The sequence below is a fragment of the Hemitrygon akajei genome, chromosome 24 (assembly GCF_048418815.1).
Source record: "Hemitrygon akajei chromosome 24, sHemAka1.3, whole genome shotgun sequence".
NCBI classification, from domain to species: domain Eukaryota; kingdom Metazoa; phylum Chordata; class Chondrichthyes; order Myliobatiformes; family Dasyatidae; genus Hemitrygon; species Hemitrygon akajei.
The window spans coordinates 53121348-53135978 of record NC_133147.1 but is presented as its reverse complement, the minus strand read 5'-3'; the positions used below and the strand labels follow the sequence as shown (position 1 = coordinate 53135978).

Here is a 14631-nt window from a genome sequence, read left to right as displayed (position 1 = left end):
AAGTTTGTACTCGACAGTACCTTGCTGGCTCCGTGCCAGAAACTCCACCCGCCGGGAAAGGCTCCGTTAGTCCTGCAGAACTTCCAGGCGGTGAGGTCGAGACGTCTCAAACGATGCTTCGGCTCCTACACCGATCGAGAATCCCGACGATAAAGATGGAAGGAGGTTGTCCCGATGTCAGTGGGGGAACAACGGCGTTTGTCTCCGGTTTTTGGAGTGACCCGGCTTCCTGGCGAGTTGCCAGCAGCCACAGCTGGGTGCTACGCAGTTCGCAGCCGTCAACGAACCCCGTCCAAACTGGCAGAAAAACTCCAAACGAAGCTTCCACACTAAACCAGCCGCTCACGTAGATGTCTAAGACACGTTTCAAACCAATTTCCAAGTAACTCACGACCTTGTTACAGCAGTTTTTCCTCGATTTCTCCCAGCGCAATCAGAACAGCTCCACTCTGTGTCTGACCCCGAGAGTGTGTGATGGGACGGTGTGGAGGGAGCTTCACTCTGTGTCTGACCCCGAGAGTGTGTGATGGGACGGTGTGGAGGGAGCTTCACTCTGTGTCTGACCCCGAGAGTGTGTGATGGGACGGTGTGGAGGGAGCTTCACTCTGTGTCAGACCCCGGGAGTGTGTGATGGGACGGTGTGGAGGGAGATTCACTCTGTGTCTGACCCCGGGAGTGTGTGATGGGACGGTGTGGAGGGAGCTTCACTCTGTGTCTGACCCCGGGAGTGTGTGATGGGACGGTGTGGAGGGAGCTTCACTCTGTGTCTGACCCTGGGAGTGTGTGATGGGATATTTACTCCTTTTGCTCTCATTCAGGAACTCCTGTGGTTTCTCTTCAACGCTTTGCCATCGCCATCTGATTCAGTTTGAGGAACTGAGCTGTTAAACCGGATACCAGAGATTAAAAAAAAGTGACAAAATCATGCTGATGTGTTTTTCAGCCTCAGACGGGACCCGCTCCACTCTCCGGACTGCTCCCGGACCAGCGTCCTATTCTCCCTTCCCTGCTCTTCCGTTCGTTTCTGCACAGTTCTTCTTCAGGATTGGTTGCTGTGGTCGCAGCAGTTTGGGATCTGAGTCCAACTCTCCCGAGCTGCCCGGGGGGACGGAGTGAGCCAGAGATTCCGGGGAGGCTGAACTTCATCGAGAGGGAGAACAGGCTCCAAGGTGAGTCGGTGGGGGCCCAGGAAGGAATGCTGGAGCTGGGGTCCCTAGGGGCCGGCAGTGGATGATGAATGGTGGGGAGGGAGGGGGGGAGAGGGTGTTGTGAAGTGAGGATGAAGGCGCGCAATGCGTTCATTTCAGTCGGGGGGAGTGCCGTGCTGAGGGTGAGGAGGTGAGGAGGGAGTGTCACACTGAAGGCCACTTTCTTCCCCTTCCCCGTCCATTTCCCGTCTCTGCTGTGGGGCTGGAGGGTCTGTCAGGGAGGAGAACCAATGTGGTGTGTGAGGGCTGGTGAGGAGTGAGCACCGTGGTGCAGGAGGGGCTGTGAGGGGGGAGATGGTTGTGACCTCCATCCTCTCTCTCATTTCCCTCCAACCCTCCTCTCCCCACTCAGGCCCCTCTCCTTTCCAACCCCTTCAAAACTTCACCCCTCCCTTTCTTGTTCTTCCCTCCTCTCCATCTCTTCCCCTGCCCCCTCCACCCTTTGCCACTCACCTTCCCCTCTTTCCCCCATTATTCTTTCCACCGTTCCTGCATTCAACCCTCCCCCCCACTTCACCTCACTTCCTCCGTCCCCCTTTCTCTTTGCTTGCCCCTGCCACGTACTGCAACCTCCCTTCCCCCACACCCCATTTCTACCCCCTCCCTCCTTCCCTTCACCCTTCAGTCTCCTACGCAATGCTTCCACCTTTTCCTCCTGCTCCCCTTCCCTCCTCCTCCCCTTCCCTCCTCCTTCCCCTCCCTTTTCCTCACCCTCCCTTCTCCACCCCTTACCTTTTCTTCCCCACCCTCCCCTTCCGACATCCTCCTCCTTCCCTTCCCTTTCTCCTCCACCCCTTCCACTCATGTCCACCCATCCCCTCCCCTTTCTCCTCTTACTCTTCCCTTCCCCTCCTCACCCTTTCTTTCTGCTCCTCCTCCCGTTCTCCTTCACTCTCCCCTTTCCTCATCCTTCTCTCCTCATGTTCCCCCGCCTCTTCCCTCTTCCCCTCCCCTTTCCTCTTCCCCCTCTCCTTCCCTCATCCCCATCCCATTCTCTCTTCCCCTTCCCTCTTCCCCTTTCCTCTTCACTCTCCCTCTTCTCCTTCCCTCACCTCCTCCTCTCACCTTGTCTACTCCCTCTCCCATTTCTCTCCTCTTCCCTTCTCTCACCTATCCTTATTCTTCATTCCCCCCCCCCCCCCGGTTATCTTCAACCAATCTTCACCTGTCCTCCCTTCCCCATCTCCTCTGCCACTCCTTCCGTCTTTCAGCACCCAGCATCCTCCCCTTACCCATCCATCTCTCTACCCTCCCCCTCCCTTCACACCTCTTCATCCACCCGTTTCAGTTGCTCCTCTGTTGTTCATCCCCCTCCCCCCCTTTCCCCTTCAATATTCTTTCATCCATCATCTTCACCTACCTTTCCACTCTCATGCATCTCTCCTTTTGACCCCATCTTCCCTCTTTTCCCTCCCTCTCTCTCCCTGCTTCCTGTTTCCCTCACCCATCTCCCTCCTTCCCTCTTCTTGTCCCCTCCCTCCATTCCCAACCTCTCTTACCTCCACAATACCGTCCCCTCCAGGCTCAGCATGATGTATTATGGAGATGATTACTTCTACAACATGTCTTCCTTTGGAAACTACTCATATGAGAACTTTCCTGAGTATTCTGGGACCTAAATGCCAACATCCGCCATCTTGTCCATCTTTGTCTACGCCCTCACTTTCCTGTTGGGCGTCCCGGCAATGGGACCATCATCTGGGTGACAGGCTTCAAGATGAAGTGGAGCGTCAACACGGTGTGGTTCCTGAACCTGGCTGTGGCAGACCTGACCTACTGCCTCAGCCTCCCCGTCCAGATGGCTAACATTGCCCTGAGGAAACTCCTGGCCTACAGACAATGTCCTCTGTAAGCTCATTCCCTCTGCCATCGTCCTGAACATGTACGCCAGTGTTTTCCTATTGACCATGATCAGCATCGACCGCTGTCTGGCCGTCACTAGGCCCGTTTGGTCCCAGACTCACCGGTCCCTGGCTAGGGTGCGTGCGGCCTGTCTTGCGGCCTGGGGCCCTCGCCTTCCTCATGAGCCTGCCCACTCTGCTGACACGGAAGATGTACATAGACTCTGAGTTCGGCTTGAGTTACTGCAGCTTGAACTACACCGGGACTTATTTTGGAGACTGGACCAGGGAGGTGGTGGAGGTGACACGGGCCCTCTTTGCCTTCATCTTCCCCTTCCTCATCATGGCATTCTGCTACCTCCCTGATCGGCCAGAAGCTGCAGAGGGGCAAGTTTGCCAAGTCCAGCAAGACCAGGAAGCCTGTCCGCCTCATTGCAGTTGTAGTTGCCGCCTTTTTCCTCTGCTGGCTCCCATACAACATCTGTGGCCTAGCTCAGGCTTTCTCCAAACATCAGGCGGCCTGGGTCTGGGATAGCTTCTCCGTGGGCCTAGTCTCCCTCAACAGCGCCCTGAACCCCTGCTCTATGTCTTTGTTGGCCGTGACTTCCGCCAAGTTTTCCGGCGTTCCCTATCCACCTCGCTCCGCTTGGCCTTTGCTTAGGAGTGGACGGAGTCAGCCTGCAGGACTCGCATGAAGAACATCTCCAGTATGGCTGCCAGAGTGTGAGGGCTGTCCCTCTATGTCCCACCAATGCTATTGATACCTCTTACTCCATTTTGCCCACTGTCACCTCCTGCCTTTATTGCACCCGCACCCCCCCACCGCTCTACCTACCATTGTCCCAATCCTACAAGGCCTACTGTTCAAGGCCTGGTGAACCAAATTACTCTGCTGAAAGCCAACCACTGACCCCTGTCCCCCACCACCTATTTTCACGTGATCTATTCAACCCCTGATCAACTAACTGAATATTTCCCCGCAGTCGTCAGATAGCATCCAATCAAAAAAAACTTGTCCTGGCTCAAAGGGCCCTCTGCTTGAGTCCAGGCCAAGTTGGTTCACTGTCTCCTGAGCCCGGCTTCCTCATTGCCATGGCGACCAGACATGACAGCTCTATCTCGTCGTAACATTTGCCCCACCCCTGCTACCTCCATCAGGTCCCCCCTCAGCATCCCCCCGCTCCAAGGAGAACAGACGCTGCCTCTCCGGTCTCTCCTCGTAACAGAAATGCTCAGGCACAGGCAACATCCTCTGCACCCTCTCCAGTGCAGTCACCTCCTTCTTGTACTGTGGAGACCAGAAATGGACACTGTACTCCAGCTGTGGCCAAGGTTTAGGGCCAAGACCCTTCACCAGGATTATTTATTCATTAAAAATAATATTATGAAATAAATTATCAATAAAATGAATCAAAGATATGTTTATTCATCTATGGAAATGAATAAATATGACTGCTTATCTATTTCCATAGATCCTAAGGTGGTGGGGTGGAGATACATCTCTACTAAAGGAGATGTAAGGTGCCCCTTTCCTCCACCAGCCTGCAGGTCACCCTTGGGCAAGTTGTAGACCCTCCAGTCAGGGTCACGTGAAACCATGGGAGCAGGTGGGGGGTGGTCATATGAACAGCCGGTGCAGATCACAAGTCCTGGTTATGCGACCACTGACACCAGGCAGACAATCTCTGAAGAGTGTTGATAATGACCTGGGTCATCCGTCTTGTAAAGACACTGCCCAGAAGAAGGCAATGGCAAACCCCTTCTGCAGGAAAATTTGCCAAGAACAATATTGATCTCAGACCACGATCGCCTACGCCATACGACGCGGCACATAATGAGACAACAATCGCTCCTCTGAGTCCCTCCAGCGTTTTGTGCGTGTTGCTCTGGAAGAGTTAGCAAGAGCTGCAGAATCTCTTGTGTTTACAACAGCGGTCCCCACCCTGGGGTCCGGGGAGACCCCTTGCGTGATTGGACCATGGCACAGAAAAGCCTGGTTTACAAGGAAAAACTTGCACAACACCAGGTTGTATGGGGAGGGTGGATCAAACTGGATCATCTTCTCCGGGGGCTGAGGGGAGACCTGCTGGAAGATTATAAAATCATGGGGGCATGGATGTGATGGACAGTGACGATCAGTTTCTCCTCCCGCCCCTGGTCTCCAGTCTCCTGTTTTCTCCCCATTAACTGTTGATGATCTGACGAGTCCAGAACATATCCACCTCCACTTTAAATATATCCAATGACGTGGCCTCCACAGCTGTCTGTGGCAAAGAATTCCAGAGATTCACCACCATCTGGCTAAAGAAATTAATCCTCACCTCTGTTCTAAAGGGATGTCCCTCTATTCTGAGGCTGTGCCCTTGGTCCCAGACTCCGGCACCATAGGAAACATCCTCGCCATGTCCATTCTCTCTAGGCCTTCCAATATTTAAAAGGATTCATTTAAATCACATTTCAATCATCCAGACAGAAATGTTGGAAATGTGGGCAGATAAATGGCAAATGAAGTTTAATCCAGATGAACATCAAGTCAAGTCAAGTCAACTTTTACTGTCATTTCGACCATAACTGCTGGTACAGTGCATAGTAAAAATGAGACGTTTTTCAGGACCATGGTGTTACATGACACAGTACAAAAAACTAGACTGAACTACGTAATAAAAAAACACAACACAGAGAAAGCTACACTAGACTACAGACCTACACTGGGTGGATAAAGTGCACAAAAACTGTACAGGTGTTTATTATTATACAATAAATAATAAACAGGACAATAGGGCAAGGTGTCAGTCCGGGCTTCGGGTATTGATGAGTCTGATAGCTTGGGGGAAGAAACTGTTACATAGTCTGGTCGTGAGAGCCCGAATGCTTCACTGCTGTTAGCCACTGCACCTCCTTTCTGTAAGCTGACTCATCGTTCTTGCTGATGAGACCCACCGCGGTCGTGTCATCGGCGAACTTGATGATGTGGTTCGAGCTGTGTGTTGCAGCACAGTCGTGGGTCAGCAGAGTGAACAGCAGTGGGCTGAGCACGCAACCCTGGGGGGGGCCCCATGCTCAGTGTGATGGTGTTGGAGATGCTGCTCCCGATCCGGACTGACTGGGGTCTCCCAGTCAGGAAGTCTAGGATCCAGTTGCAGAGGGAGGTGTTCAGGCCCAGTCGGCTCAGCTTTCCAATCAGTTTCTGAGGGATGGTTGTGTTGAATACTGAACTGAAGTCTATGAACAGCATCTGAACGTATGTGTCTTTTTTGTCAGGTGGAGGGTGGTGGCAATGGCGTCATCTGTTGAGCGGTTGGGACGGTATGCAAACTGCAGGGGGTCCAGTGAGGGGTCTTGATATGCCTCATGATGTGGCCTCTTGAAACACTTCACGTTGATGGGATGTAAGTGCAACATCATGTAAGTAGTCATTTAGGCAGGACACTGAAGACTTCTTTGGCACGGGGACATTGGTGGCGTCCTTGAAGCACATTGGATGTTGTCTGGTCCAGCAGCCTTCCATGGGTTGACCCTGCACAGGGTTCTTCTCACGTCCCCCTTGGAGAGACACATCACCTGGTCATTTGTAGGAGGGGTGGGCTTCCTCGCCGCCACGTCATTTCCCAGCACCCTTGTAATTTTCTAGAGCTTTAACAGTACCTAGCTTCTTGAACCTTTTGTAAGCTTTGCTTTTCTTCTCAACTAGTTTTTCCATATTCTTTGTACACCTTGAGTGTTTTACCCCTATCATCCTTTCCCTGCCTCAATGGAACAAACCTATGCAGAATGCCATGTAAATGTTCCCTGAACATTTGCCACTTTCTGCTGTGCATTTCCCTGAGAACATCTGCTCCCAATTTATATTCCCAAGTTCCTGCATCTTATTCCCCCTTACCCCAATTAAATGTTTACCTGCTCCTATCCCTCTCCAGCGCCATGGTAAAGGAGATGGAGTTGTGATCACTAACTCCAAAATGCTCTCCCACTGAGAGACCTGCCAGGACTGCATGCATTACTCCAGGTTTGGCCTAACCTGACTTTTATAAAGTTGTATCACAACCTCTTGAACTCAGTCTGCTGTGAACAAAAAGCAAGCATCCCATAAGCCTTTTTAACCACCCTATTGATCTGTGTGGCCAGTTTCATGGATCTGTGACCCCTCCTCTTGGTAATTTTTATAAATGACCTGGATGAGGAAGAGGAAGGTGGGTTAGTAAGATTGTTGATGACACAAAAGTTGGGGGTGCTGTGGATAGTCTGGAGGGTTGACAGAAGTTCCTGAGAGAAGGTAGCCGAGATAGTTGATGAATATTTTGCTTCAGTATTCACCAGTAAAAAGGACCTTGGCAATTGTGGGGATGAATTAAAGCGGTCTGAAACGCTTGAGTATGTAGACATCAAGAAAGAGGATGTGCTGGAGCTTTTGAAAGGTATTATGTTAGTTAAGTCACCAGGACCAGGTGGGATATTCCCAAGTCTGTTATTGGAGGCAAGGGAGGAAATTGCTGAGCCTCTGGCGATGATCTTTGCATCATCAATAGGGACAGAAGAAGTACCGGAGGATTGGAAGCTTGCAAACGTTGTTCCCTTGTTCAGGAAGGAAGTAGACATAACCCAGGAAGTTATAGACAAGGAAGTCTTACTTCAGTGGTGGGCAAGTTGTTGGAGAAGATTGAGAGGCAGGATTTATGAGCATTCGGAGAGACATTTTCTAATCTGGGATATTCAGCATGGCTTTATCAAGGGCAGGTGAAGCCTTACAAACCTGATTAACTTCTTTGAGATGTAACAAAACACATTGATGAAGGTAGAGCAGTCGATGTAGTGTATATGGATTTCAGTGAGGCATTTGATCAGGTTCCCCATGTGAGGCTCACTCAGGAAGTAATGAAGCATGGGATCCAAAGAGGCCTTGCTTTGTGGATCCAGAATTGGTTTGACCAGAGTAGGCAAAGGGTGGCTGTGGATGGTTCGTCTTCTGCATGGAGGACGGTGGCCAGTGGTGTTCTGCAGGGATCTGTTCTGGGACCCCTCCTCTTGGTGATTTTTATAAATGACCTGGATGATGAAGAGGAAGCGTGGGTTAGTCAGATTGTTGATGACACAAAGGTTGGGGGTGTTGTGGATAGTCCGGAGGGTTGACAGAGGTTACAGCTCGACATCAACAGGATGCAGAACTGGGCTGAGAAGTGGCAAATGGAGTTTAGCCCAGACAAGTGTGAAATGATTCATATCGGTAGGTTAAATGTAAAGACAGAACATCATATTCTCTTGGCAGTGCGGAGGATCAGCGAGATCTTGGGGTCCATGTCCCTAGGACACTCAAAGCTGCTGCGTGGGTTGACAATGTTGTTAAGCAGGTGTATGGTGTGTTGCCCTTCATCAACTGTGGAATTAAGATCAACAGCCATAGGTAATACCCTTACATCTATTACATCTATATGTAATACCCTGGGAAAGGTTTCACTGCTAATGTAGTGGTTGTTCTGTAGCAGCAGTGTTTGGGTCATGAGATAGAGATAACGGGGGCTTTTGAATATGCACCATCCAATGAAGGGAGTGTTTTTTCTTGTTGTGTGCCTGAGAACAAGGTGATCCGAGTCTTTTGTTTGGTGAGAGATGAAGAGAGAATTTGCCTGTGAGAAGTTGTAGCCAGCAGGATGGAGTGGACTTGGAGTTGACAAAGCCCAGGGAAATTGATGGAGGACCAATGGCAGGAAAACCATGAGCTCCAACTTGTCCACATTAGGCAGTTTCATTAAAATGGGCCCTTTTCTTTTTGTTTTCTTTACTAAACCTTTAGTCAAATTAAGAATTATAAAGCTTAATTGTTTAATTCCATATGGTGTACTGTCGGTTATTTCGTGGTACTGACTCATAACGGGGGAACTGAACACACAGAATCGACACGAACAAGTGGTTTTGGTCCTCAGATTCCTCACGTTTGTCGGCCAGGGACTGTCTTCCCTAGGCTAACACCGCCGGCCGAACCTGAGGGTGACATATATAACACCTTGGTCAGACCCCACTTGGAGTACAGTGTTCAGTTCTGGTCTCCTCACAACAGGAAGGTTGTGGTTTCTATAGAGAGAGCGCAGAGGAGATTCACAAAGATGTTGCCTGGATTGGGGAGCGTGCCTTATGAGAATCGTTTGAGTGAACTCGGCCTTTTCTCCTTGCAGCGACGGAGGATGAGAGATGAACTGATAGAGGTGTATAAGATGATGAGAGGCATTGATCATATAGATAGTCTGACACTTGTTCCCAGGGCTGAAATGGCTAACACGAGGGGGCATAGTTTTAAGGTGCATGGAAGTAGGTACCGAGGGGATGTCAGGGGTAAGTTTTTCACACAGAGAGTGGTGGGTGCGTGGAATGCACTGCCAGCAACGATGGTAGAGGTGGATACAATAGGGTCTTTTAAAGGACTTGGAACTTTACAAAACAGAGGGCTCTGTGGCAGGGAAATTCTTGACAGTTTCTAGTTGGCACCGCATTGTGGGCCGAAGGGCCTGTAAAATGCTAGATTTTCTATGTTCTATTGGTGGAGTGATGGATAGCGTATGAGACTGGCAAAGCATACAGCGCGATAGACTGATGATCAGTTGGGCTGAGAAATGCCAGGTGGAGTTTTACCCTGATAAATGTGAGGTGCTGCACCTTGGCAGGGCAAATGCAGGGAGACAGTGCACTGTTCAGGGCAAGATTCTTAATCATGTTGCTGAGCAGAGAGATCCATGTTCACAGATCCATGACACCGGCCACACAGATCAATAGGGTGGTTAAAAAGGCTTATGGGATGCTTGATTTTAGTTCACAGCGGACTGAGTTCAAGAGGTTGTGATACAACTTTATAAAAGTCAGGTTAGGCCACATCTGGAGTAATGCATGCAGTCCTGGTCACCCGGCAAAGGATGTTGAGCTTTGTAGAGGGAGCAGAAGAGCTTTACCAGGATGCTGCCTGGTTTAGAGGGCATGTGCTATCGGGAGAAGCTGGACAAACGTGGAGTGTTTTCGTTGGAGCGGCAGAGGCTCAGGGAAGATTTGATTGAGGTTTATAAGATTATGAGACATAGATAGAATAGACAGGGAGTATCTTTTTCCCAGGGTAGAAATGTCTACCAGAGGGCATGCATTGAAAGTGAGAGGGGGTAGGATCAAAGGGGATGTGAGGGGTAAGTTTTTTACTCAGGGAGTGGTTGATGCCCGGAATGTGCTGCCTGTTATGGTGGTCGTGGCAAATGCATTAGAGGCTTTCAAGAAACGTTTGGATAAGCACGTGGATGTGAGGAGAGAGAGGGATATAGACATGGAGAAGGTAAAAGAGATTAGTTTATTTGGAAGGGTTTGATTTAGCTGGTTCAGCACAACATTGTGGGCCGAATGGCCCATTCCTTTGCTCTACTGTTCTCTGTTATCAACCTATCTACTCGTGTGACCACTTTCAGGGAGCTGTGGACCCCAGGGACCACAACATCCTTCTATTGTTCATCAGCGCTCCTTACATTCCTGCCATTTACTGGATACTTTCCCTGAACTTTTCATCCTGCAAAGTTAAACGCCTGACTTCATCCAGAGTTTACAATCAAAACATCAGTTAAAATCAATTCCTGAACCCGGCTGGAAGCCCGAGGAGAGTTTATTCATCGTATACACTGGGAAATCACTAGATCCTTTTTTTAAAATGCCTCATGTTCATCTGGATTAAACTTCATCTGCCATTTCTCTGCCCACATTGCCAACGTTTTTTTCTGGATGATTGAAATGTGATTTAAGTGAAACCTTTTGAATATTGAAAGGCCTAGAGAGAATGGACATGGCGAGGATGTTTCCTATAGTGCGGGAGTCAAGGACTGGAGTTGAGAGGGATCATAATCGATGTGAGGGTACAACAGACTCAGTGGGCCACATGACCCATATATATATACATACACACTTACTGTGATTCAGTTCATTCTCTGTTGTTATGTAGTTCAATGCATTGTATACAGTCAATAAATTTCTCAACATCTGTCAGTGATTCGGATTCTGGTTCAATACAATACCTGGGGATTCTCTTTTATCCAACTCATCAAGGAGACTTTTGGCCACCTTCAACCCCAGCTTGAGTTCTTTCCTGATACATTTGTCTCTCATCCTCACTGAAGGGTCGTTCTCTCCACAACGGCTGCGGGATTGGACCCGGGGATCCACTGTTTAGCCTGTGTGGAGATGCCTTCAGTTTAAACATCTGCTGTTGCAGAACCGGTTCTGGGCAGCAAGAGGAGACATCGTAGAGGGATATCTGTGCCGAGCAAACTGCTGAATTCAGCTGAATCCTTTCTGTACGTGACCCGTATCCCACCATTCCCTGCACGATCATGTGTCTACATACACTCAGTGGCCACTTTATTCGGTCCCTCCTGTACTGAATAAACCGGCCACTGAGTGTATGCTTGTGATCTGCTGCTCTATCCCGTCCACTTCAAGGTTTGACGTGTTGTGGTCTCTGTTGTAACGAGTGGATATTGGAGATACTGCCACCTTCCTGACAGCTTGAGCCAGTCTGGCCATTCTCCTCTGATCTCTCTCATTAACAAGGCTTTTTCGCCCACACAACTCAATGGGTGTTTTTCATTTGTTTTTGCACCATTCTCTGTAAACTCTACAGACCGCTGTGTCTGAAAATCCCAGGAGATCAGCAGTTTCTGAGATACTCAGACCACCCCATCTGGCACCAATAATGCATCCTACAGTCAAAGTCACTTCGATCACATTTCCTCCCCCATTCCCGTGTTTGGTCTGAACCTCTTGACCATGTCTGCGTGCTTTTATGCACTGGGTTGCTTCCTCGTGATTGGCTGATTAGATACTTGCACTATCGAAGAGTCCACTGTGTGTAGAAGTCTCTAGTGTCGCGGTTAGCACAGTATGGGAGACCCAGGTTCAATTCTGGTAATTGGCTATTATAAATTATCCTGGGATTAGGCAGGTTTAGATCAGGCGATTGCTGGGCGGTGTGGCACGTAGGACTGGAAGAGTCTAATCTGCGCTGTAACTCAATAAATTCATTAATTAAACAGGCCGGTGCTTCCACTATCACCTCCCCACATAGCAGCCCACTTCTGGCACCCAGCACGTCTCCTTTAAACTTTCCTTCCTCTCCCCCTGAAACGAAGCCCTCTTCCCGGGGGCGGGAGGAGAAACTGATCGTCACTGTCCATCCCATCCATGCCCCCATGATTTTATAATCTTCCAGCAGGTCTCCCCTCAGCCCCCGGAGAAGATGATCCAGTTTGATCCACCCTCCCCATACAACCTGTTGTTGTGCAAGTTTTTCCTTGTAAACCAGGCTTTTCTGTGCCATGGTCCAATCACGCAAGGGGTCTCCCCGGACCCCAGGGTGGGGACCGCTGTTGTAAACACAAGAGATTCTGCAGCTCTTGCTAACTCTTCCAGAGCAACACGCACAGAATGCTGGAGGGACTCAGAGGAGCGATTGTTGGCTCATTATGCGCCGTGTCGTATGGCATAGATGATCGCGGTCTGAGATCAATATTGTTCTTGGCAATTTTTATACAGAAGGGGTTTGCCATTGCCTTCTTCTGGGCAGTGTCTTTACAAGACAGGTGACCCAGGTCATTATCAACACTCTTCAGAGATTGTCTGCCTGGCGTCAGTGGTCACATAACCAGGACTTGTGATCTGCACCGGCTGTTCATATGACCACCCCCCACCTGCTCCCACGTCTTCACGTGACCCTGATTGGAGGGTCTACAACTTGCCCAAGGGTGACCTGCAGGCTGGTGGAGGAAAGGGGAACCTTACATCTCCTTTAGTAGAGATGTATCTCCACCCCACCACCTTAGGATCTATGGAAATAGATAAGCAGTCATGTTTATTCATTTCCATAGATGAATAAAGATAACTTTTACTCATTTTATTAATAATTTTATTTCATAATTTTATTTTTAATGAATAAACAGTCCTGGTGAAGGGTCTTGGCCCTAAACTTTGGTCAGCCCACAGCTGGAGTACAGTGTCCAGTTCTGGTCTCCACACTACAGGAAGGAGGTGACTGCACTGTAGAGGGTGCAGAGGACGTTGCCCGGGACGGAGCATTTCGGTTACGAGGAGAGACCGGAGAGGCAGCGTCTGTTCTCCCTGGAGCAGGGGGAGGCTGAGGGGGGACCTGATGGAGGGAGTAAGGGCAGGGTAAAAGTCACGACGAGATAGAGCTGTCATGTCTGGTCGCCATGGCAATGAGGAAGCCGGGCTCAGGAGGCAGTGAACCCACTTGGCCTGGACTCACGCAGAGGGTCCTCTGAGCCTGGACAAGTTTTTTTTGATCGGACGCTGTCTGGCGACTGCGGGGGAATATTCAGTTAGTTGCTCAGGGGTTGAACAGATCACGTGAAAATAGGTGGTGGGGGGCAGGGGTCAGTGGGTGGCTATCAGCCGAGGATTTTGGTTCACTAGGCCTTGAACAGTAGGCCTTGTAGGATTGGGGACAATGGTAGTCAGAGCGCTGGTGGTGGGGGGAACGGGTGCGGTAAAGGCAGGAGGTGGCAGTGGGCAAGATGGAGTAAGGGGTGTCAATGGCAGGACGGAGCGAGGAGCCAGCATTGGCGGGACATAGAGGGAGAGCCCTCACACTCTGGCAGCTGCACTGGAGATGGTCTTCATGTGAGTCCTGCAGGCTGACTCCGTCAGCTCCTAAGCAAAGGCCAAGCGGAATGAGGTGGACAGGGAACGCTGGAAAACTTGGCGGAAGTCACGGCCAGCAAAGACATAGAGCAGGGGTTCCCAACCTGGGGTGCCTGCATCCCGAGGGGGTGCGAGATGGAATTTCAGGGGGTGCGACAAAGAGTGGCTTGTGTCCTTGAGTGCCGAGTCACGAGTCATCACTCAGCCAGCTGCCAGTGTGCCTTGAGAAGTGGTAGTAACGTTTGTCCCAAGCACACTCCAGTCTCCCGCTGCCCGAGTCGAGAGAGACGTAAACTCGCTTCAGTCTCCCGCTGCTCGAGTCAGCGTTGAGGATTCACATCAGTGTTACCTGGGAAGTTACACCTCAGAGTTGAGGAGTCTCATCAATGTTAGCTAGAAGGTTACATGTCAGAGTTAAAAATCATCTTATAGTGCCAAAATCTTTATACATCCCGAATGAACCATCGAGTAACGACTTCACGTTAAAACCAAACCCGCAGACAGTAGGTAAATTATTCAATTATAAAATTTTTAAAAGCCACATTTTGATAAAAAGCAGCTGAAGTCATTCATTCATATTTGTCTCAATGCATTAAAGAAGTTTTTGAATTTCAAAGGCTTTTTTTTTTCTCTTAAAAGATTTTTTTCTTGAGTTGTTGATAATTTTGAATTGTGTTAGTTGAGGAGGTATCATGGTAGGCACCGAGGACTTTGAATCGTGTGATGGGAGTTCATATCTCTGGTAATCATTGGAAATAGGTGTGTAAATTCAGTAGAGAGTAGCCTAATAAATCACGTCACGTCCCCATAGCATTTCCACCTGACGATTTATCTTGGCGTAACCACAGATAATAACATAATATAATATTTGAAAGTGTATTTCTGCCGATACTTTACTATAGGCATGTCTG

At 49.6% G+C, this 14631-nt stretch overlaps 1 protein-coding gene and 1 pseudogene across 1 annotated transcript in view; both read left to right on the top strand.

Moving 5' to 3' along the window:
* Positions 1-1027: 1027 nt before the first annotated feature.
* LOC140715621 (C3a anaphylatoxin chemotactic receptor-like) overlaps positions 1028-14631 on the top strand; it is a 28055-nt gene continuing 14451 nt past the window's right edge. Inside the window, exon 1 of the mRNA XM_073027989.1 lies at positions 1028-1169. The gene's annotated coding sequence lies outside the window, so the exon portion shown is untranslated. The remainder of the gene's footprint in view (positions 1170-14631) is intronic.
* Positions 2828-3744, top strand: LOC140715741 (C3a anaphylatoxin chemotactic receptor-like; annotated as a pseudogene).